We start from the raw sequence: 23,563 nt of genomic DNA, 5'->3' as shown, positions 1-23,563 counted from the left end.
AATAAAAATGAGTTCAGACACTTGATATAGATGTGACAAATGCCAAGCTGACTTCCATGTAGGAGATTCTGGTCTCATTTTATGTGAAAATAAGGTAATAAAACAAGACAAAAGGAGTGATAAGACTCTAATTTCAGCTTTTTAAACAATATAAATACACTGATATCTTATAATAAATATCCCCTACAGTGGGGTCATTTTTTATGTGTTTAAATTTGTGTATGTGTGTGTGTATCCATCTATTTATCTATTATCTATCAGTCTATCTTTTATCTATAAAGTGATAAGTCTTTCTACACATTAATATAGAACTTGGATTTCTCAACAATCTGAGAATACCAAAAAAGGCCTAGTCAGTGCCTACACAGTTATGATAAATAGTATGGTATGATGTGTCCTTAATAGAATTAAAACAGGTATTATTTGATGTTAAATTATTAACCCCAAATTGGAATATCTTAAAAGACATATATCAAGTGGTAGGAATTAAAATATGCCTAAAGAAAAAATAAAATTATATACAGAATAGTTATGTGGTAGAAACTTTACCAGTTTATTTTCTTCTCTCTCTCTCTCTATATATATATATACATTTATATACATATATATAATATAATAATTTGATATGATAGATAATATAGATATAGCACATGTGTATATATAATACATATATTTCATAGATACATATAGAGAAATAGAATTGATATTGTATATATAAGAAATATGTCTTCATATATATATATATACACACACATATATAGAGAGAACAATTCCTTCTCACCCGGAAGGAGTAATGCCATTCTTCATTTAACTACCATACTCATAAGATGATGGCGTTAATAGTCAGAAATGGGTCTAAAAGATCAACAGGATCAAAGGGGAGGGAATATGTACCCTCATGAGATGCTCAAGAGCTTCTAACATTTAACCAGTCATTTTTCTTGGCAGTCCCATTTTAGGTGAAAATGAAGGAGCGAGGAGAAAAGAAGATGCCAGGATGGAGAATAATAACAGGGCAGAGGCAACAGAAACAAAATGATACATTCTTAAAAGCCATCTGTTTCTGTCACAGTGGCTATTCTCATCCTTCTCCCTTTACCCCACTGATACCCTGATGCCCTGTTTCGTTTTCATTTTTCCAGTTGTGACATGTTCGGTTGGTCTTTGATACCAGGTGGAGAAAGGAGTGCAGCCCAGGCCAGTACAAACTTACTCATAGGACTGTCTCCACTTTCCCATCACCCCCACCAGCCTGCCTTCTAATGGCTCCAGTAATCTGGATTTAAATCACATGCTAAATCCCATGTCCTACTTGATCTTAATGACTAATCTGCTCTTCTGCCAAGAAGAGATGACACTCCTTGTCATCCCTCCAGTTCCTGTGGTCAAAATTAATTAATTCAGACTTCTCTGGTGGCGCAGCGGTTGAGAGTCCGCCTGCCGAGGCAGGGGACACGGGTTCATGCCCCGGTCCGGGAAGATCCCACATGCCGCGGAGCGGCTGGGCCCGTGAGCCATGGCCGCTGAGCCTGCGCGTCCGGAGCCTGTGCTCTGCAATGGGAGAGGCCACAACGCTGAGGCCCGCGTACCGGAAAAAAAAAAAAAAAAATTAATTAATTCAACCAATACTTATTAAGCATTACTATGAAGTAGGCAGTGGGCGAGCAACGAAACTCCCCCTGCCTCCTCAGTTCTCTATAAAAATACAGAGAGATCAACTATTCTCCTTTGAACTTAGAATATGTATTCTCCAAGGAGCTGAGCCGAAAAAACTGTTTAATGCATTTAAAAATATGCACTTTAAAATTGTTTAATCCATTAAAGTACCTAGCAAGCTTACCGGTTGATAGTAATTTATTTTACCAACCTCTATTTAATGAAAAGATTTTATTCTTGGGAAAGAAAATTAATTTATTTTTTATTCTGTCTTCAGACTGGTCTGAAACTATCAGAATTATAGCTTTTGGGTTCGATCACAAAAAGGAAGTTGATTATAGTGAACTCAAATAGCCAAATCAGATTTTTCTGCCAAATAAGTGCAATGGAAACAAGACCTCATCTAAATGTGGAAATCATGATCTCATGCCAGAATTTTAGGGAAATGAAGTTTATGTCTAATGACCATTAATATTAGTAATTATTTACTGCTTCTTTGTTAAAAGTGTACCTGAAAGAACTACTCTAAGATATCTGCCTTTATAGCGTTTTTAAAAAAATTAAAAATAGGTTAAAAAATAGGTTTAAAAAAATTAAAAATAGGTATTGTGTCAAGGTTGTGTTATTTCAGGTAATTATGTTTTCTTCTCCAAGCATGTCTTTATCATTCTTTCATATCATATATGTTTTGCACTTTTTAAAATTGAAGTGTAGTTAATTTATAATGTTGTGTTAGTTTCAAGTGTACAGCAAAGTGATTCAGTTATACATATATATATTATTTTTCAGATTCTTTTCCATTATAGGTTATTATATCATATTTTATAATGCAAAGATATACATCAGCTTTAACCGTATTTTTCTACATTCCCTACTGTGTTAAGGAAAAAGTTGTATAAGCTCACAAAATATGAACATGCTCTACTGCTTGTACTTTTTGTTGTTGTTGTTTGGATGGCTTTGCTTTGTTTTTATTGTTGCCCAGTTGAGTAAATTTAAAACTGTCATAATATTTTGTAGAAAACTATTCCTAGATGAATGAAATCTTTCTGAAATCCCCCAAATCTCACATTGGCCAACTTAGACCTACTGGCATGAATAGTACTCAGCTTCCTGCTTCTGACCCACAATTTTATATGTGAAAGTCATTGTCAAAGCTTGCAAGACAAGTCATGTTGAACATTTCCAGATACCAAACCTCCCCTCTGTGATTTCAAACAGTCAACAGCTGCTCAGCCTGTTCTTCCCATCACTGTTCATGACTGCATCAGAAAAAATCCACCTTTAAAAAAATTGTGAAAACTCAGAACAGCAAAGCAACCAGTGGCAACTAAGTGACACTGTGCTGTTATCGACCTCAGCTCATTTTCTTGCGCTCTTGTCCAATGGGACTAAACTCTCTTTACAGCAAGGGATGGTTTCAGCTGACCTGCTATGAATGTCCCAAGTGAGTCACTGCCGTTAACTCCATCAGTGCCATTTGCTGTCCACTTGGACACTTCTGAACAGCTGCTGGGCTCCAGTGCCAACTTCTAACTGGAAATATGGTTGGTCTGACTCAGTTTCAGAAGGGGAAAAGAAGGAGGGGGAGGGAGGGAGAGGAGGAGAGAATAAACTCACATGTCTCCTCTCAAAGAAGACTGACAACTCTGTTTTTTTCCATTGATTATGGTGGAAACACATTTTGAAGAAGTGAGAGTACTAAACCCAGTTTGTCACATTCTCTCTGCATTGTTTCCTATTATTTTATTCATGAAGTTGGGTTGGGGTTTTATATTGAAAGTATGTGTTGATGTGGAAATTTGCAGCCCATACGATGTCACCCCATTTCCACTTTTTTTAGACCCATTCATCTTATTTTCCAAATACAAAAGTGAATATTTCCTTTACTCTGAAAATATTTTTCATAGAATTGAAAATCCATTTTGGTTCAATCAACTTTTTTGGAGCATTTGCTAGAACAGGCTTCTGGACTAGACATTAACAAGGATTCTGAGAAATATCAGACATGATCCTTGGATTCAAGAATTTGTAATAAAATGAAGAGAAAAGGTCTGTTTAAATAGATGGTCCAGGAACAATATGAGAGAGTGTGCATAAAAGTGCCAGATGCCTGGTACAGCTACCAGGGTCTGCAAGAACTCAGAGAAGGGCTCTGGGCTGGTGGTTTTAAATCTGGAATGCTGGTAACTGATACTAACAAGTGAAATTAAATTGACTCTATAAACATGGGCTATGTGTCATAGTTGGGCATGAAGCCTAAGTGTTTAAGTTAAAGGCTGAAATATGCTCACATGACCTCAGCATTTCATTTCAGGGGAAGTCTGTGATTTATATGTGCATTGTTGTGTGTACAAGCACATATATACATTTTTCAAAAACTTTTATATTACCAGAGATACCAAGGAGGTGGCTGTGTACTTGTTCTCTTGGGAATATTTATCTACCATCTTGTTGGCAGTGAACAAACAGCTATCCAGGTTTCTGGGGCTTATGAAGAGTTAGAAAATAGATTAATAGGGTAAGAAGAGTTCTTTCATTTTGAAAGCTCCCCCCATCCAACTATTTTCACTTCTTGAAAGGAGATTTCAGACTACAGACAGGTTAATTCTTACTTTCTTTTATGATGATGAGGTAACTATAGACTTAGAGAATTTTCAACACAATTTCAGTGCTTACAAATATTTTCCCTGAGTGGTAAACATAGAAATCTTATTCCATGATCATTGGTACTTTGAGTTAATTTACCTCTCACTATGTTACTCACTCCAATTCATTGAGATTTGGGTTAAGAGAGCTTGTTCTCCAAATGCCAGGACAATGTTTATTTACGAAAAAAGTGAGTATACATAATTAATCTCAAAGTCATTGATATAACCACAAATTCAATATGGAAAAAAATAAACCTGAAGTTTTAATCCTGAGGAGGTTTGCAAATATTAGAAAATAATAAATCTAAAAGAATGCTTTAATTTGGGACCCTAAAACCAACTAGCAGTTTTTCCTGTAGTTTCCCAATTCATATCTAAGGCTGCTAGAATAATTAATGAACTATTACCAGTTTTTCCTAGGTGCAAAAAGAGAAATCCCGTTTATAATTTAAAAAATCACACTTATCTAGAATTACGTATAATCAAGTCTGTCTTAGACCTTGTCTATGGGCTTGATGGGAACCAAAGAGCTTTTCTTCAAATGGGGAGCCAAGCCAAAAGGGCAGCGGGTCTGAAGGGAACTAAGAGTTATGTGGTGAATAAGTACAATGAATGGGACTACAAGTCAACACATGAGTAATCTTGCTTTAATACTGTGGTACACTGGTAAACCCAGAAAGAGGCAGAGAAATAAGAAAGAGAAATAAGGAAGATGAGTTCTATGGAAAAATGGATGAAGACTTAATAATTTATTATATATGTGTGAGGGGATGTTAGAAAATTCCAAAGGGAAGAAAACAATTGAGCTGGGTTCTTAGAATGCCTTTGCTACATGGTTTTGGGCAGAGAGTAAGAACAATATTCATCCAATAAATATTTATTGAAGTGCCTATTATAAACCAGGCATTCTTCTGAATAGTAGAGATACTATAGTGAACCAAACCAAGTCTTTGATATCAAGATCCTTACATTCCAATGTGGAAGACATGTAATAATATATATGTATGTATATATATGTGTGTGTGTGTGTGTGTGTGTGTGTGTGTGTGTGTGTACACACACAGATCTGTATTACACCGCCAAGTAGACATTATAATGTTTATAATATATTATAATAAGTATCTCATATAATTATAAAATATAATGTCAAATGGCTAAAGAGAAAAATAATGCAGGGTAAGGTGATGTTAACTGCAAGTATGTGGCAGTGTGAAAATGCAGGTGACTTTCATGCATCAGCAAGATTTGATTGTCCTTAGAGCACAGTGTACTTGGTTGGAGTAGGGGTAGGAAAGGGGTGAGAAAATTACTACAGAGGAGGTAAAATGTTCAGATTTCAAGTCTCATATGGTCTTATAAGTCCTGCTAAGAAATTTTGGTTTTCTCTGTAGGCAAATCAGGAGCCATGGAAGAATTCTTAAGCAGCGAAGTGACATGATGTGATCTGTTTTTATATAGATCATGGCAGTATAGAAAGAGGATATGGGGTGAATAACTCTAGAGATAGTTGTCTCAGTTAGGGAGCTAGTTGCTGTGTACTACCAGTTTAGTTGAGAGGATTAAATGCAGGCTACAGTGTATCTTGTAGTCTGAGCTCTAGAAAGAAGGAATTCTAGACCAGATGACCACTGTGAATAGTTAACCCAGTTGTGGTCAGCTTGCCTAGTGGACCAGAATTGAGAGGTTTCTCCCAGCTCCATATTCTGCCTGTCTGGAATTTTTGCTTCTGGTAATAGCAGAGTAGTTTCTGTTGTTCAAACGGTACCACAGTTAACAACTATGCATCCTGGATAAAGCTTTAAAATATCAATTACTGAAGACATTGGAAAGACACAAAAAGAAGGCAGAGACTGGGAGACAGTGGATATTTGGAAGAAGGAAATAGCACTGATAAGTCTTCTGCTTCTTGCAGTTGTTTTGTTGTTTGTTTGTGCCAGATACAAGGTCCCAGTCTGCCAATTAAAACTTGGATAAAAAAGTAATAGTTTTAGAGGCTTGAAGAGCCTGAATACACATTTTGGGGAGACCAAACAAGATAGGAGACAGCCAGAGAATTATATACAAGATTTTGTGTATAAATTCTGTCTACATCTCTGAATGATCCTTGAAATATGCATGTACAGGGCAGACTCCAAGCAGTTCAGCTGAGGCTAAAGGAAGTAAACATAGATTTCAGCTGCTGCCCAACACAGGGATGACAGAATTGAAATTCAGTTCTAACCAAATTAACTTCCACTTATAGCAAAAGAATCAATAATCTTTGGAGGAATATAACAGAATCCAGTGTCTCTGAAACATATTTTTCACAATGTCCAGTATTACTAGACATACAAGGCAAACTTACTAAACATACAAAGAAACAAGAAAACATAACAGAAACCCAAGATAAAAGACTTAATAGAATTTTGCCTCAAAATGACCCAGACATTGGGATTAGCAGACAAGGATTTTAGAGTAAATATCATAACTATGATCCAAAATATGAAGAAAATGTATGTGGAATAAATGAAAAAGTGCTAAATAGAAACTGTAAATAATAACAAAGTAGAACTGAAAACTCCAATACCTGAGAAAAAAATTAACTGGATGGGTTTAGCAACTAGGAGATGACACAAGAAAAAGCCAATGATGTTGAAGATAGATCGATACAGTTATAAAGTCTGAAGAACAGGAGGAAAAAAGATTGGCCTGTGGGACAATATCAGAAGTCCAAATATACATGTAATTTGAGTCCTAGAAAGAATAGGGCATAAGAAATATTTGAAGTAGTAATACCTGAAAATTTCCCAAATTTGGTGAGACAATTCCAGATTCAAGAAGATCAGCAAACTCAATCAAGATCCCCCCAAAATCATAGCAAGGCCCATAAAGGTTAATTTAAAGAAAACCAAAGATTACAAAAAGTTCTTAAAGCAGCCAGGGAAAAATGACACATTGTATGTAGTGAAACAACATTATAAATGACTGCTAACTTCTCATCAGAAACTATGGAAGCCAGAAGGCAATGGATCAATTTGTTGAAATGATTGGAAAAAAAAAAATTTCAAGTTAGAATTCTATATCTAATGAAAAGAATCTTCAAGAATGAAAGCAAACTAAAGCCATTTTTAATTAAATAAAAATTAAGAGAATTTATTGCCAGCAATCTGTACTACAAGATATGCTTTAAGGAGCTCTTCAGACTGAGGGAATTGATACTAGGTATAAATTTCCTCTTTTGAAAAGAATGAAGAACACTAGAAATAGTAAATATGTGGTTAAATAAAAAAGGCTATTTAAAACAAACAATTACAACTTTGTATTATGAGATTTATAAAGCATGTAGGTAATATTTATGACAACTATGGCAAAAAGTATAAGATACATGGACCTACATAAGTGCTAAGTTTGTGTATTTTACATGAAGTGGTATGATATTAATTCTAAGTGGACTGTTAAAATTTAAGAATGTGCACAGCAGTCCTTAGAGCAACAACTGAAAATTAATGCAAAGCGGTGTAACTACAAAGCCAATACAGACAGTCCCTGACTTATGATGTTTCAAGTTATGATTTTGCAACTTTAGAGTGTTGTGAAAGCAATATGCATTCAGTAGAAACCATTCTTTAAATTTTGAATGTTTATCTTTTCCCAGGCTAACAATGTGTGGTAGGATACTCCCTTGTGATTCTGGGCATCAGCAGCAAGCCACAGCTCCCAGTCAGCCATGTAATCACATGGGTAAGCAACCAATACACTTTCAACCATTCTGTACCCATACAGCCATTCTGTTTTTCACTTTCCGTACAGTATTCATTAAATTATATGATATATTCAACACTTGATTGTAAAATAGGATTTGTGTTAGATGATTTTGCCCAACTGTAGGACATTTAATGTAGGCTAGGCTAAGCTATGATGTTTGGTAGGTTAAGTGTACTAAATGCACTTTCGACATAATATTTTCAACATATGATGAGTTTATCAGGACATAACCCCATTGTAATTCAAGGAAGATCTGTAGATAAATTAAAATCACTTCTAAAAAATATATAGTTAGCCCAAAACAAAGCAGGCATAAGGCTTTAATTTCCTTCTCTAGATACACTCCCTGGCAATTTCATTCACTTCCATTGATTGAACTGTCACTGATAAGATGACTTAAAAAATTACAAAAGCTAAACATGTATCACCAGTCAACATCTTTCTCCTAAGATCCAGACAATATGTCTAACACAGAAGTAAAAATGAGAAGTCCATCAGCTAGATACAGCCTATTTTTTTTTAAATTCAGGATATTTGGAAACTGGAATTTTTTTATATTACAATCCAAATTTCAAGATCTTCCTGGAAAAAAAAGTGAAAATTTAGAATACAGATCCTGAATTCCTACAACAGCATCATCATAGTAAGCTGCATAGTGGCTGTGTTCTTTAAACTGGACATTTACCATTCTCTACATATTGCATGACTGTTGAATGAAAAAAACAGGTGAATGAATTATATCATTAAATCTGCTGATATGAATACTATAAAGCTTATAATGTAATCTGTGAGGCATTAGCTTTTTTGTCAACCCAGTCACATCAACCTGAACTGAGTTTGCAGTCAACACTTTTCCCAAGGAAGTTCAGTTGAAGTAGGTCTCTCCATTTTGTATCTTTGTGGTTGATTTTCTGAACCTCAGTGCTGACTTTCCTTGTTATCCCTGGTAGATTTCATCATTGGTTTTAGCCTATCATCATGGCCAGTTGAGATATTCCAGAATCCCAATTCTGTCATCTACCAGAGTAACTTTCCTTCTCAATTCTGTCCTTTAGAAATCTAACATTATGTCTTCTGCATTTTCCAATTTAAGTGGAACCAATCTTTGGTGACAGCTAAGCTGATGTGTAATTAGTGTCATTTAAAAATGATTCAACCTAGGAACAACTTCTCACAGATGACATTCTATTTTCACCTGAAGCTATATCAAGGTCTAGAGGCATGACTTTATGATTAATATTTTAATTAATGTTTGCTTGTTGACCCTAGTAAGCTTTTCTTTTGACACATTTTTCAATGTCAGGAACACAAAGAATTTTAACTGATAGTGGCAGAAAGAGAAAAATAGGTGGAACACGAGGGGGCAGTTGAGGTGTGGGTTGGACTCTGGTTAATGCTCAGAATTAGGCAGCCTCTGTGGAACTGTCTGATCCAAAGTTTCGTTGCTTTTTGCCCCTGGGAATGTGAGAACTGGGAATGGTTTGCAAATATTTTCATAACCCTCCCATCTTCGTCATTATAAAGAGGAGGATTCTTTCAGCTCCCTCTTCTTTTTACTGGCACACATTGAAAGAAAAATGCAAGACAATATACATCTGGGAAACAAAGGTTGCCACATACATATGCAGATTGTTAAACAATATTTGGGAAAATGAATAATTTTGATTTATGTGTGTAAATGTCTTGAATTTATGCCCTTTTATGATGAGTAACACACTGATTCTCTGCTATGCCTTAGGTTCTGAAACGAGGAAGAAGATACTTCATAATTTAGCAAAAACTGAAGATTTCTCAAGCTAATAATAGACCTATCATTTTGAATCAAAGATTATCTCCTGCAATAGATAGAAGAGTGAAGAGCCAGCCATCCTTTACCTTCAGTTGGTCCAAGAGGCTCTGTGGGTTAGTGTATCACATCCTTGAAGGAGGGGTGGTGTCCTGGCTTATATAAGAGAAACAAAAAGAAACTGGTTTAGAGGTTTTAGAAATTATGTCTTAGATGTCTAGGAAAATCACCCCAAACAATCAAAACATTATACAACCTTTTTATTGAGATATAAAATCTATCACAGAAACCAGTCACTAAAACTCAAAGCATGCACCAATCCTTGTGGAGATCTTTTAGGAAGAATATGATCAAGTATGAGATATAACAATAAAACAGCATGGTGTACTCTTCTCATCTTCAAAACACTTTACAAACTTTATCTAGTAAATGATCACAACCCATCACTGAGATGGCAGGTGGTGCTATTCATCCCACTCTACAGATGATAACCCCAGGGAAGGTGAGTGGGCCACCCCAGGACACACAGTGGGTATCAGAGATGACACAATCTTAGAAGTCCAGATATTCTCACTGTGACCAGAGACTGTCATGCTTTCAGAAAGCCCTGGTGTCCCAGGTTCCAGTCTGAAGGCCAGCAGACTAGAGATTCAGGAGAGTTGATAATTAAATGAAGTCTGAAGGTGGTCTCAAGAATTTCTGCTTGCTCAGAGAGGCTGGTCTTTTTATCCTATTTAAACCTTCAACTGATTGTACAAGGCCCACCCACATTTTAGAGAGTGATCTCTTTTTTCTTCACCGATTTAAATGCTAATCTCATCCAAAAACACACTTCAAGTTAAAATATAAAATTAACTATCACAGTTACTATTATAAAATGGATAAACAATTCCAAGAGAATAATTACAATTTTTTGAATAAGTTGGTATCACTCACAACCAATTACTTCTTCAGAGTATAAATCAAGTAATGCCTTTTAATAGAGAGAAAGATGGATTATGACCAAAATTATTGTTTTACTACTATGGGTTATGATAAAGAATAGGAATTATGATACAAAACTTGAGATAGTTGTGTCAATCTGTGGAAGCTTCTGGGGAAGCTATGAGCCTGCTTGATGCCTTTGTGCAAATGCATTTTTTGACAAATGCTGGCAAGTGGAGAGCAGGCTGAACTTCATCCTTCAACGATAGTACATGAGGTCTGGTTTTGTGTGACCTGTGTATTCCACCATACCATATATGAACTGTACCCTTAGACTGTGTTGTAGTCTAAATCTGGTTACGTTCTAGTGAGGATGCAATTTAATGATGCGCCACTTATGTCAGAAAAAAGTTGATTACACTTATCAACAGGCCAAATATAATAAACTAGCATAAGTGAAATGGAATTTGCCTTCTTAAAGTTAGGCAGGAATTTGCCCTATTTTTAAATATGTCCTGGACAGATAAGCCAACTTTCTTAGGAACCTATTGTAGGGTCTTCAACCAAAACACCAAAAAATTATTCCTTGTGTCAAAGCAAAATCACTTACATGGAATTTAAGTAAAGTCATCATTTTATTCTGTTATGAATGAAAGGAAACATTATGCATTTTCTTCTATTATTATAACACAATGAGTTTTAAGAACACGAAGGCTAACAGAAATTTGGGGTTGAGACTTAGAAGTAGACTGTTTTCTTCACTGGACATAAAAAAAATGATTTTACATCCCAACAAGCAGATCAGAAAGCCAGACAATTTGAAGCTCACCTAAAAATTTTTCTCACAGATTTTCATTTCCCTGGCGTCTTTTAGCCTCTTGCCTTTCACAATAAAAATTAGAAAACAACCTATTTTCCCTTTCACAACCACTGGTAAGGTGTGGGCGTGACGAAAGAGAAGAGCCCTGCCAGCCAGTACCAAACCAGTCCTAGGGATCATATGGTAAACCCTCACTTCTACCCACCAAAACCACCAATAAAAATAATGACAACAGTACCTCCCACTTGGGTACTGCTTTGATTTTCAATAGGATTAATTCACACTCCCTTACTTAAAACTCTTGCATGTTTATTGCGAATAAAATAAAAAAAGCAAAACAAAACACATACACACATAGTGTGAGGTAGTCATCACATAAGGGGATTGTAGCTAAAGGAAAAGGGAGATTTAGTAATTTGCACATGGTCACATCACAAGTAAGTGACAGATTTGGTTTGGAAACAAGATCCTCTTCCATATCCAACAATCTTTCCAGGTTCTGGAACATCCATAAGATGGGTGGGATGACTCTGCATCTCCGTCCCCTTCCTGCTTATACATCCTCCTCCATCAAGCCTGCAATTTAGTCCATTTTCCCCTGCCCATCCCCAGGTGGAATGGCTTTGCAGAGGAGAAGCACATTGATCGGTTTCTCTTTCTCCAAACCATCCTGAAAGGCTGTGCCACATACACTGAGGCGAGCAGCAAAGTAATCCACTCGCTTTCCCACTCATCATGGTTGGACCTTATCTTCCCTTTTACCCACAGAGGTAGGATTCACAAGAAATATGTAATCCACTTTGGTCCCTAATTTTGTCTCATATACCCATATCTATATATTTCTGTGGCATCTCATGTTTATTTCATTCAAAGGTAATCTTTTTTCCTCTTTTCTGTTTCTGTTTTTGTTTTGTTTTGTTCTGTTTTTCTGATGTTTCCACAACTTACCTATATAATTTCAGGTTGTTTTTTCAGAATTCCAAGACCTTCCATGGAAAACTGAAGATGTACTCACATTTAACATATAATAATATTACTCAGTTGTTAAAATTGTTGGACCAGTTCTTTTTCACTTTCTACCTCCCCTTTACCCCATTGAAATTCATCTTTTTTGTCTCTGAGCACTTCTAAACAGCTAAAGATCCTTCAGTTCAAAAACTTAATCACTTTGACCAAACATTCCACTAAAGCAGAAGAGATATCAAGTGGGTTGATGTATTTTAAAAGGCCAAAGAAGATCAGTTTAATATTTTTTCCTCTTTTAAACATACTCAGTATGGCCACAGTTTTCTCAAAGAGTCCACAATTTTAATTTAAAAACATGTTTCCTTTTTGGGACAAAAACCACACTAAAATACCGAAACCATTCTCCTGGCTCATCCTCTTTGCACAATATCCTACTTGATACTGTGATGTATTGAAGACCTAACTAAATACCCCCAGTTCATACTGAGTACACACCCTCCAAGCTCCCCAAACCAGTTAGGCATTATGGAGGGAGTTTTGCAATACGAATATTTTCCCAGTTGCTCTCTCTTGGCCACACCCCAGAAACAAATGAAAATGTTCTAGAGTTTTCAGAGTCGTCAAACACAGCTCTGCTTCCAGCCTCTCCTGAGTCAGGCACACATTTGGCCTGAAGCTGTTTTGTTGTTTTGTACAAATGGAAGCCACTCAACTGCTTTTACACCTTATTTTAATGTCTAATTATTTCAAAGTGATCTCTGTTTTTATTGACAATAATTACCCATCAAGTTCAAAGGCTCCCCCAATTATGAAACATCTTCTAAGGACTAGCTGATTAGTCCAGCTTGTTATTAAATTAGAAGTATATTCTTGACCTGGTTTTAGTGAAGATTTTATTATTGCTTTCCTAAGAAGCTTAATCATCCTCTTGAAATCACATTAATATTTTTCTAATCTCTATTATCTCTATTAAGAGGCTATGGGCTCACTCACTATTAGGTAAGCATTTAATGTCTCCTCTAATATGGTTCTAGATCATCTTTTCAATCCCATGTTTAACTCCTTGATTTTCCAGCCTCCCCCTTCCACTCCCCAGCCCCCAACTCAAACCCTCTGGTCTAACGAAATAGGTTTATACTTTGATGTCTGGAAATGATATGTACCTGTATCAGTCTCCTTGCCTTTACTCTAGTAGCAATAATGGTTTTCATTGAAAACTTCTTTTCTCTATATTCTTCCTATCCCAGGTCTCCCAGGTCACCATGCCATGCTCACTCTGTACTCAGATCTCAAAAAGCACTGTGGCTTCTCCCACTCACATAGCACTTAGCACATGGCAGTTGCCACTAAGTCCCTTAAATCTTAGTATTTATCTCTAGATTCTGACTCCACTGCTAGATTACAAACTTCAAGAAAGTGGGATTTGCTCTTATACATCACTGTGGCCTCACAATCTAACAAAATAGGAGGACTGGATCTGGAGCCTAAAGAACTGGCAGGTGGTAAGTAGTTAACGCTGTCCTTTATCAGCTCTGTGCTCTTGCATTATTCAACTTGTCTTCCTTTTGGTCTCAGTTTCTCGTTCATAAATTGGAGAAAATTCTTGTCTATTTACCTGGCAGTAAGCCCTGGGGTCATCCTTGACTCCCCACTACCTCTCCCTCCAAAGTCCAATTCTGCCAGCTTCCCCTCTACAGTACATCTTGGATAAAACCACTTCCCTCCACCTCCAATATGCCCACCTTGGCCCAAGTCCCATCATATGTCCCCTGGATGCTGCAATGGTCACCCTGCTTCCATCCACACTCGCCTGATGCTTCCTGCAATCTCTTTCCATGTGATCTTTTAAAGCTTATGCCAGAGAGTGTCCCTGCTCTGCCCAGAAACAGAAGTTGAGTCACAAATGTAGAAAACACACTTGTGGTTACTGGGGGGAAAAAGGGGAAGGGATAAATTGGGAGACTGGGAGTGACACATACACACTACTAGATATAAAATAGATAACTAATAAGGACCTACTGTATAGCACAGGGAACTCTACTCAATACTCTGTAATGGCCTATATGGGAAAAGAATCTAAAAAAGAGTGGATATATATGTATGTATAACTGACTCACTTTGCTGTACAGCAGATACTAACACAACATTGAAAGTCAACTATACTCCAATAAAGAATTTTTAAAAATAAATATTTAGCTTTAAAAACAGTAAATAAATATGCCTTAATTTCGGATTAAAAAAAAGAAAGAAAGAAAAAGAACTTGCCAGTGCCCTAGGATCTCACTTGGAATGAAAGGCAAAGCCCTTACCAAGGCGCCTCGCAGCCCATCTCCTCTGCTTTGCTCTGACCTCCGCTCCAGCCATTGCCTCCTTCTCGCTCCTAGGACATGCCAAGCATGCTCCCGCCTCAGAGCTCAGAGCTCACTCTCCCTCTGCCTGGCGTGGCCCTGCTCACATAGCTGCATGGCTCTCTTCCTCACTTCCTTCAGTTCTCTCTGTGTCTTCAGGCCATTTTGTCAGAGAGGACTTACCAGTGGCCCTATCTTAAAAAGCACCCTCACGCATACACTCTTTCTTTAGTCCCTTACCTTGCTTTACTTCTCTTCAGAGCTTGTATCACCGATGACACGTATTTATGTGTTTATGTATGTAGCTTCTGTCTTTCCTCTACTAGAACGTTAACCTCTTGGGAGCAGATGCCTTGTTTTGTTTACTACTATATCCCCAGCACCTTGAGGGGTACCTGGAACATAGTGGGTAGGTGCTCAATAAATATCCATTAAATAAATGAACAGATGAATAGGTACAGGTGTGTCTACTTGAGACCCTAAAGTTTGAGTCCACGGTTCTCCATCTTGGCTGCCCATTAAAATCCAGTGGGGAATTTTAAAGAATGTTGATGTCCAGATCACAACCTACACTATTTAAATCAGAATTTCTTGGAGTGGAGCCCAGGTACCGGTACCTTTTAAACACTCCCTAAATGTTTCCAATGTATAAACAAGATTGAAAACCACTGTTCCGTAGCATATAAAATAGTGTTTGTGTTCTAATGGTCTTTGTGTTCCTGGCTAGCTCCTCACTAGCTAAGTATTTTGTACAATTTCAATTACTTAATAAATACTTTTTGAGTGGTGACTTAAGAAATGTCACTTTTAGTGCCTAGAGTAGTTTGTGCTCTGGGAAAATCTCAATACTATTTTGCTTGGTTGGATTTATATCTGTATCTTGCTTAGAAAAAGTTGGCTGGAGAGTGGAACCATAAGAATGGAGCAGCGACTCCCTGCCAGGTACTCTGCCAGTTACCAAACATACAAATCCCATTTAATACTCACGTAACCAGGGTAATATTTTTGGTATGGTAAACCAATGTATTTTTTTTTTATTCTTGGCAAATTACTTTGCCCAGTGGCTCCCCCCAGATTGAATCAGAGGCAATTTATTGCTTTAGGTAAAGGTAGGTGGAGTAAACTAGATTCGTTCAGCTCAGATAAGACAACAATCTTGAAAGCTGGGTTTGTAGGGAGAAAAAAGAATTCGATAAATACCCAAATTTCCCTTTAATAGAAAAAAAAAACTTGCCGGAATGACCAGTAGGTCCTGGAACTTTTTGGTCTCAGGACCCCTTGCACTATGACAAATGAGTGTAACCCCCCACAAAGAGTTTTTGTTTGTTAAGGTCAGCTCTATTAATAGTTATCATATTTGTAAATTAAAATTAAGATGTTTTTCAAATGTTTATTAATTCATTTAAAAATAATAATATTAAACCCATTACATGTTATTAAAGTAAATATTTTATGAAAATAATTATATTGTCTGAAACAAAAAAGTGACTTTTAAAAAACATTTTTGCAGGGCTTCCCTGGTGGCGCAGTGGTTGAGAGTCCACCTGCCAATGCAGGGGACACGGGTTCGTGCCCCTGTCCGGGAAGATCCCACATGCCGCGGAGTGGCTGGACCCGTGAGCCATGGCCGCTGAGCCTGCGCGTCCGGAGCCTGTGCTCCGCAACGGGGGAGGCCACAATAGTGAGAGGCCCGCATACCGCCAAAAAAAAAAATAAAAAATTTTTGCAAATCTCGTTAATGTCTAGTTTAATGAGACAGTTGTATTTTCATATCTACTTCGGTTTCAATCCATTGTTTTGGTTGAAGGATATAAAGAAAATCCAACTTTACACACATATGTAGCTCAAAAAAGCAAGCGTGTATTATCATAACCATCCCAGGTTACTGTGGAATTTTTCTTTGATACTACACCAGAACCCAACAAGTGGCAGTTTCTTAAAGTTTAGTTGCAGCATGGGATCTGAGACCATATCAGTAAATCTTCGTTCTCTGTTATGTTAAAATCCATTGATTAATCTTGCACTCTCAATAGATCTTTACTCATGAATGCTTTTGCAACATCATGCATTGGTCTTTTGGAAAATATGAATTCACTAAGTTATGCAGATCTTCCAAATGTTGACATATTTCATTACTCAATATTTTAAAAATCACATTTGTTAATATTAGTACCCACTGCATCAGAAATGTCTTTAAGTATTGGGAAGCCAGTTCACAGTGGTGGATATAAGATTTCTAAAATTCTAATTTTCACTTGAAAGCTCAGATTTTATCATTGGCAACAAATGCTCTCACGTGTTCATGAAGTGAGAGGCTCACTTTGTTCATTTTCGAGAAAATGTTGTCCCAATGCCCAGGTCTGAATAGCTACACAATCATTCTTTCAAGTAAAAGTGATGTTCCAAGGAAAAAGAGACCAGTTCAAAATGTTCACAGTGTGATGCTTCTCCCTGGGAAAACCACTGTGGTCCAGTAAGTAGCAGCAGTGCTTTCTGCATACTTCTTGTCTGTTCCATAAAATATTAAAAACATGTGTACTCAAGGGTTGAGATTTAATAGCGTTAATACTTTTTATTGCTTCATCAAGGATATTCTTTAGTTAAATTGACATTTTTTTTAGTGTGAGTCGGTGACGGTGAAAAACACGATGAATACTAACAGTGTTCGGTGCCATTGACTTGATTTTTGCTAAAATGCTAGCAATCTTACCCCAGGGCAGTTTTTGCAACATTAGTGAAAATGTCAATACATTTTTTTAAGTAGATCTTTACTGGAGTATAATTACTTCACAATACCGTGTTAGTTTCTGTTGCACAACAAAGCGAATCAGCCATATGCATACACATGTCCCCATATCCCCTGCCTCTTGAGCCTCCCTCCCACCCTTCCTATCCCACCCCTCTAGGTTATCGCAAAGCACCAAGCTGATCTCCCTGTGCTATGCTCCTGCTTCCCACCAGCCAACTATTTTACATTCAGTAGTATATATGTCAATGCTACTCTCACTTCACCCCAGTCTTGCCTTCCCACCCCATGTCATCAAGCCCACTTTCTATGTCTATCTCTTTATTCCTGCCCTGAAACTAGGTTCATCAGTACCATTTTTTTTTTTTTTTAGATTCCATATACATGTGTTAGAACACGGTATTTGTTTTTCTCTTTCTAACTTCACTCTGTATGACAGACTCTAGGTCCATCCACCTCACTACAAATCACTCAATTTCATTTCTTTTTATAGCTGAGTAATATTCCACTGTATGTATGTGCCACATCTTCTTTATCCATTCATCTGTCGATGGACGTTTAGGTTGGTTCCATGTCCTGACTATTGTAAATAGTGCTGCAATGAACATTGTGGTACATGTCTCTTTTTGAATTATGGTTTTCTCAGGGTATATGCCCAGTAGTGGGATTGCTGGGTCTTATGGTAGTTCTATTTTTAGTTTTTTAAGGAACTTCCATACTGTTTTCCATAGTGGTTGTATCAAATTACATTCCCACCAACAGTGCAGGAGGGTTCCCTTTTCACCACACCCTTTCCAGCATTTATTGTTTCTAGATTTTTTGATAATGGCCATTCTGACCAAAGTGAGGTGATACCTCATTGTAGTTTTGATTTGCATTTCTCTAATAATTAGTGATGTTGAGCATCTTTTCATGTGCCTCTTGGCAATCTGTATGTCTTTTTTTTTTTTTTTTTTTTGCTGTACGCGGGCCTCTCACTGTTGTGGCCTCTCCCTCTGTGGAGCACAGGCTCCGGGAGCACAGGCTCAGCAGCCATGGCTCACAAGCCCAGCCGCTCCAGGACACGTGGGATCCTCCGGGACCGGGGCACGAACCCGTGTCCCCTGCATCGGCAGGCGGACTCTCAACCACTGCGCCACCAGGGAAGCCCTTCTGCCCATTTTTTAATTGGATTGTTTGTGTTTTTGATATTGAGCTCCATGTGCTGTTTTGTATATTTTGGAGATTAATCTTTTGTCTGTTGTTTCACATGCAAATATTTTCTCCCATTCTGGGGGTTGTCTTTTTGTCTTGTTGATGGTTTCCTTTGCTGTGCAAAAGCTTTTAAGTTTCATTAAGTCCCATTTGTTTATTTTTATTTCTGTTACCCTAGGAAGTGAGTCAAAAAAGATCTTGCTGTGGTTTATGTCAGAGTGTTTTTCCTTTGTTTTCCTCTAAGGGTTTCATAGTGTCTGGTCTTACATTTAAGTCTTTAATCCATTTGGAGTTTATTTTTGTGTATGGTGTTAGGTAGTGCTCTAATTTCATTCTTTTACATGTAGCTGTCCAGTTTTCCCAGCACCACTTATTGAAGAGGCTGTCTTTTCTCCATTGTATGTTCTTGCCTCCTTTGTCATAAATTAGGTGCCCATATGTGTGTGGGTTTATCTCTGGGCATTCTATCTTGTACCATTGATCTATATTTCTGTTTTTGTGCCAGTACCATACTTCAATACATTTTTAAAAGGCAAATAATGTCTTAATATTTATTACAATAGTTTTATGTTTCATGGACCCACAGAAAGGGTCTCAGAACCCTCAGGAGTCCACATACCACACTTTGCCCTAGAGTAATCAGAAATATGTGTTGTAATGGAAGCTTCATTCCTGATAGCTTCCAGGAAGGAAGGAAGACCTCTGGTCCCTCTGTGTGGAACTAAGAGGAGAGAGGAAATAAATGGCAGGTGAGCCCATCTCCTTCAATTTCTTAGGATGGAGATATGGCAAGGACATGGTGTTTGAAACAAACAGAAAGATCTGAGGTTATTTCTCTAAGGAAGAAGCCTTGTTTCTGCTTCCCAGGGCATAACTCAGAAAAATATCAGTCTCCCAAGAAAGCCTGATATTCAGCATAGCATGGGGCCAACATGGTGCTGCCCAAATGTGATTAAAAATGGTTCATGCATAACATCATATTTAATGGTGAAAGACTGAGTGCTTTTTATCTAAGACTAGAAAGAAGGATGTTCCCAGCAAAGATGTCTGCACTCACCACTCTGCTCTTATTCAACAGAGTACTAGAAGTTCTTGCCATTGCAATAAGGCAAGAACATTTTTAAAAGGCATGCAGATTGGAAAGGAAGAAATAAAACTGTCCCTATTTGCAAATGATGTGACTGTCTACATAGAAAAGCTCAAGGAATCTATAAAAGAAGAAAGAAAAACAAACCTCTTAAACATAAGGAGTGAATTAAGAAAGGCTGTAGGATACATAATTGACATACAGAAATTAATTACATATTCTATATTCTAAAAAAGGACTTGTGGAAACAGAGATTAAAAACACAGTGCCATTTACAATTGTGTCCAAGAAAATGCAATACTCAGGTATAAACTTGACAAATCATGCATAGGGTCTGCATGATGAAAATTACAAACTGATGATAAAAGAAATCAAACAATACCTAAATTAATGGAGATACATAATGTGTCCATGGATTAGAAGATGCAATGTGTATTAAAGATGTCAATTCTTCTCAAACTGATCTTAGATTTAATGTTATTTCTATCAAAATCCAGCAAGCTTTTTGTAGATGTAGACAAGCTTATTCTAAAACTTATATGAAAAGTCATAGGCCCTACAATAGCTAAAAGGACCTTCACAGAGAAAAATAGTGGGAAGAATGAGTGCTTGATGGTAAGGCTTACTATATAGCTCCAGTAATCAAGACGGTGTGGTATCAAGACAGTGAGAACAGGCATATACATCTATGTACCAGAATAGAAAAACCCAGAAATAAACCCACACATATTTGTGCAATTCTTTTCCATAGAAAGTGAATTCCAGCTGTAATGAAATATGCACACAGGAACTAATAACAGTAAACTACATCAAGTATAATTCTGACCATGAATGAATTTTAAAAATTGAGATGTAATTCACACATGAAAAATTCACCTTTTTAAAGTATACAGTTCAGTGGTGTTTAGTATATTCATGAAGTTGTGAGACTGCCACTACTATCTAATTCTAAAACATTTCCATCACCCCCAAAAGAAAGCCCATATCCATTATCCATTAGTACTCACTCCCCATTTCCCTTCTCTGTTGAGCGCTGTCAACCACTAATTTACTTTCCTTCTACAGACTTACCTACTTCGAGCATTTCATATAAATAGAAACATATGATAAGTGTATTTCTGTGTCAGGCTTCTTTCATGGGCCAGAGAGAGCCCAGGGGGCAGCCCAAGGACCTAAAGTGGGTCCAGCACCCACCATGTCCACACTGATAGCTGGATGATGTCCAACAAGGATCCTGATCAGCCCCAGGAGAAATCCTAAATTGAACTCAAAGCCTCAAAAGACTGACCACTTACTCAGAGGTGACTGACTTAATCTGAAAGGGAATATTTTAAACCAGAAGAGACTAAGATACTCATACTGACCAGTGTGAGTTTTCTTCTTCCCCTTTCATGGGGGAATAGGGAAGCTCCAAAACAGAATGAGATCAGTTATGGAAAATAAGGAACACTCTCTTTTTTGAAAATCTGAGTCATAGCATTTAAGCTCCAGTCTTCTCTGCTCTTAGCAATTCCAGTTTCAAGATGAAGACACTGAGGCTCAGAAGTGCTCCATGATTGCCCAATGTCATGAGCAAATTCACGTCTGTTTGCCTCCAAATCCTGGACTCTTTCTGAGCAAAAGTTAGTCTCTTGCTAGTGAGATTTATATGACAGGTAGATGTTTTTCCTCTCACTAGGAAGGCTCATATACTAGACCATCTCACCCAAAACAATGTCTACAATGTCTGAGGAATTATAAAATGAAACAAAATGAAATCAAACTTTCTAATTTCCAGAAAACCTTTAAATACAATCTCCTGTTTCCTACTCAAAACTGAAAACACGTTTAAAAACATTTTTTAAAGTAATTACAGAATTCCTTCTATAACTTTTATACATAGTATTTTCAAAGCTACAACCAGAAATCAATGGGCATATTATATATATGCTGCTTAATAGCCCACTAACATTAAATGAGCATCTATTAGCTGCCGGGCCCTGGGCTCAGCACTTTCCCTGTATCATCTCATTCACCTTCACAACCACCCCTTGATGGTGGCTGAGTAATGGAGCTCAAAACATACCACGAGTCAGTGACAGCCTGACCCTAACCTCTTCTCTTGGCCTCCAAGTCCATTCTTTTAACTGATACACCATTCTGTCAACAGAATATTGAATCCTACAAAGTTTTGGTCGTACAGTTTTTAGGGCTGAAAGGAGGGCCATAACATATGGGAAATGTGAAGGGGTCAACGCAGGAGGCTGATTTCATTGGCCAGGCATTTTAGTCTATTTGTTTTATTTCAAATGGAAAAGAGCAAAACTGGAATAAAATTTATTCTTGAATGCATATGTATGATCATTCAAAATGTGTATTATAATTTGTTATTAAATCCCTAAGAAAAGAAGTAAATGAGAGAGGAGAGAGAGAGAGAGAAACCATGTGTGTACGTAGTAAACATGCATGTTAATGCAGAGGTTTCCTCAAAATAGTGACATTTTATTTTGAAAAGATAATTTTTGTAATTAATTAAAACTTCAATATATGTATTGTTAAAGAAATTTAAAGCCATATTTGTGGGGATATTTGAACTCATACTACAACTAAGCATAAGTGACATAGGGTATTATGGGTTGAATTGTTGAATTGTATCCCCACCAAAAGATATGTTGCAGACCTAATGCCTGGTATATGTGAATGTGACCTTATTTGGAAATAAGGTCTTCACAGATGTAATGAAGTTAAGACGAGGTCATTAAGGTGGGCCCTGATCCAAACATGACTTGTGTCCTTATAAGAAGAGGAAAACTTGGACACAGACATACAGGGAAAACTCCGTGTGAGGACAGAGGCAGAGATTGGAGTGATGCAGCTGCAAGATAAGGAACACCTGGGAGTGTCATCAAACCAGAAGCTGAAAGAGGCAAGGAAGGATCCTACCCAGAGTCTCAGAGGGTGCTCGGCCCTGCTGACACCTTGGTTTTGGACTTCTGGTGTCTAGAAGTGTGAGAGAATAAAGTTATGTTGTTTTGAGCCACCCGGTTTGTGGTATTTTGTTATGACAACCTCAGGAAACTAATTCAATGGGTTTAGGCAGAAAAGGGAGGGCGCAGTTTGAAGAAAAGGATGATCCTGTACTGTTGGAAAGGGGAAGAGAAATAGTAGTGACATGGGAAAGAGGTGACGTGTTCTGGAAAAAAAAGGAAGTCTTGATGCACCTACTTTCTTGTTCTGATTTTCTTAGAATTCAAAATACGCAGAAAAACGTTCATGTAAATTGGGTGTCACAGACATCATCAAGGAAAACCACCCATAAATCTTGCTGTACAGATGCATAAGCCTTAATCAAAATGGATGGCATAATTCACAAAATGGAACCAACCACGTACCATAATTACTAAAAAGAGTACCACATAATGCACACACATGCTCGTGTGTGTGTGTGTGTGTATGTGTGTGTTTGTGTGTGTGTGTGTGTGATTCAGTGTACTTGCCAGCACTGAGCCTCGTTTAGAAAGAACATGTTTTAGGGACTTTCTTATTGGATTTTTTCCCACTCTGAGTCTCAAACACTGATGATACCACCCTTGATTCAGGTGTTGATCAAACAGCCCTCAGAGTTCTTTAACTCCGAAATTGGTGACAATCACAGAAGAATT

This window comes from Globicephala melas, chromosome 4 (assembly GCF_963455315.2).
Source record: "Globicephala melas chromosome 4, mGloMel1.2, whole genome shotgun sequence".
Lineage (NCBI taxonomy): Eukaryota > Metazoa > Chordata > Mammalia > Artiodactyla > Delphinidae > Globicephala > Globicephala melas.
This window is presented reverse-complemented; position numbering follows the sequence as displayed.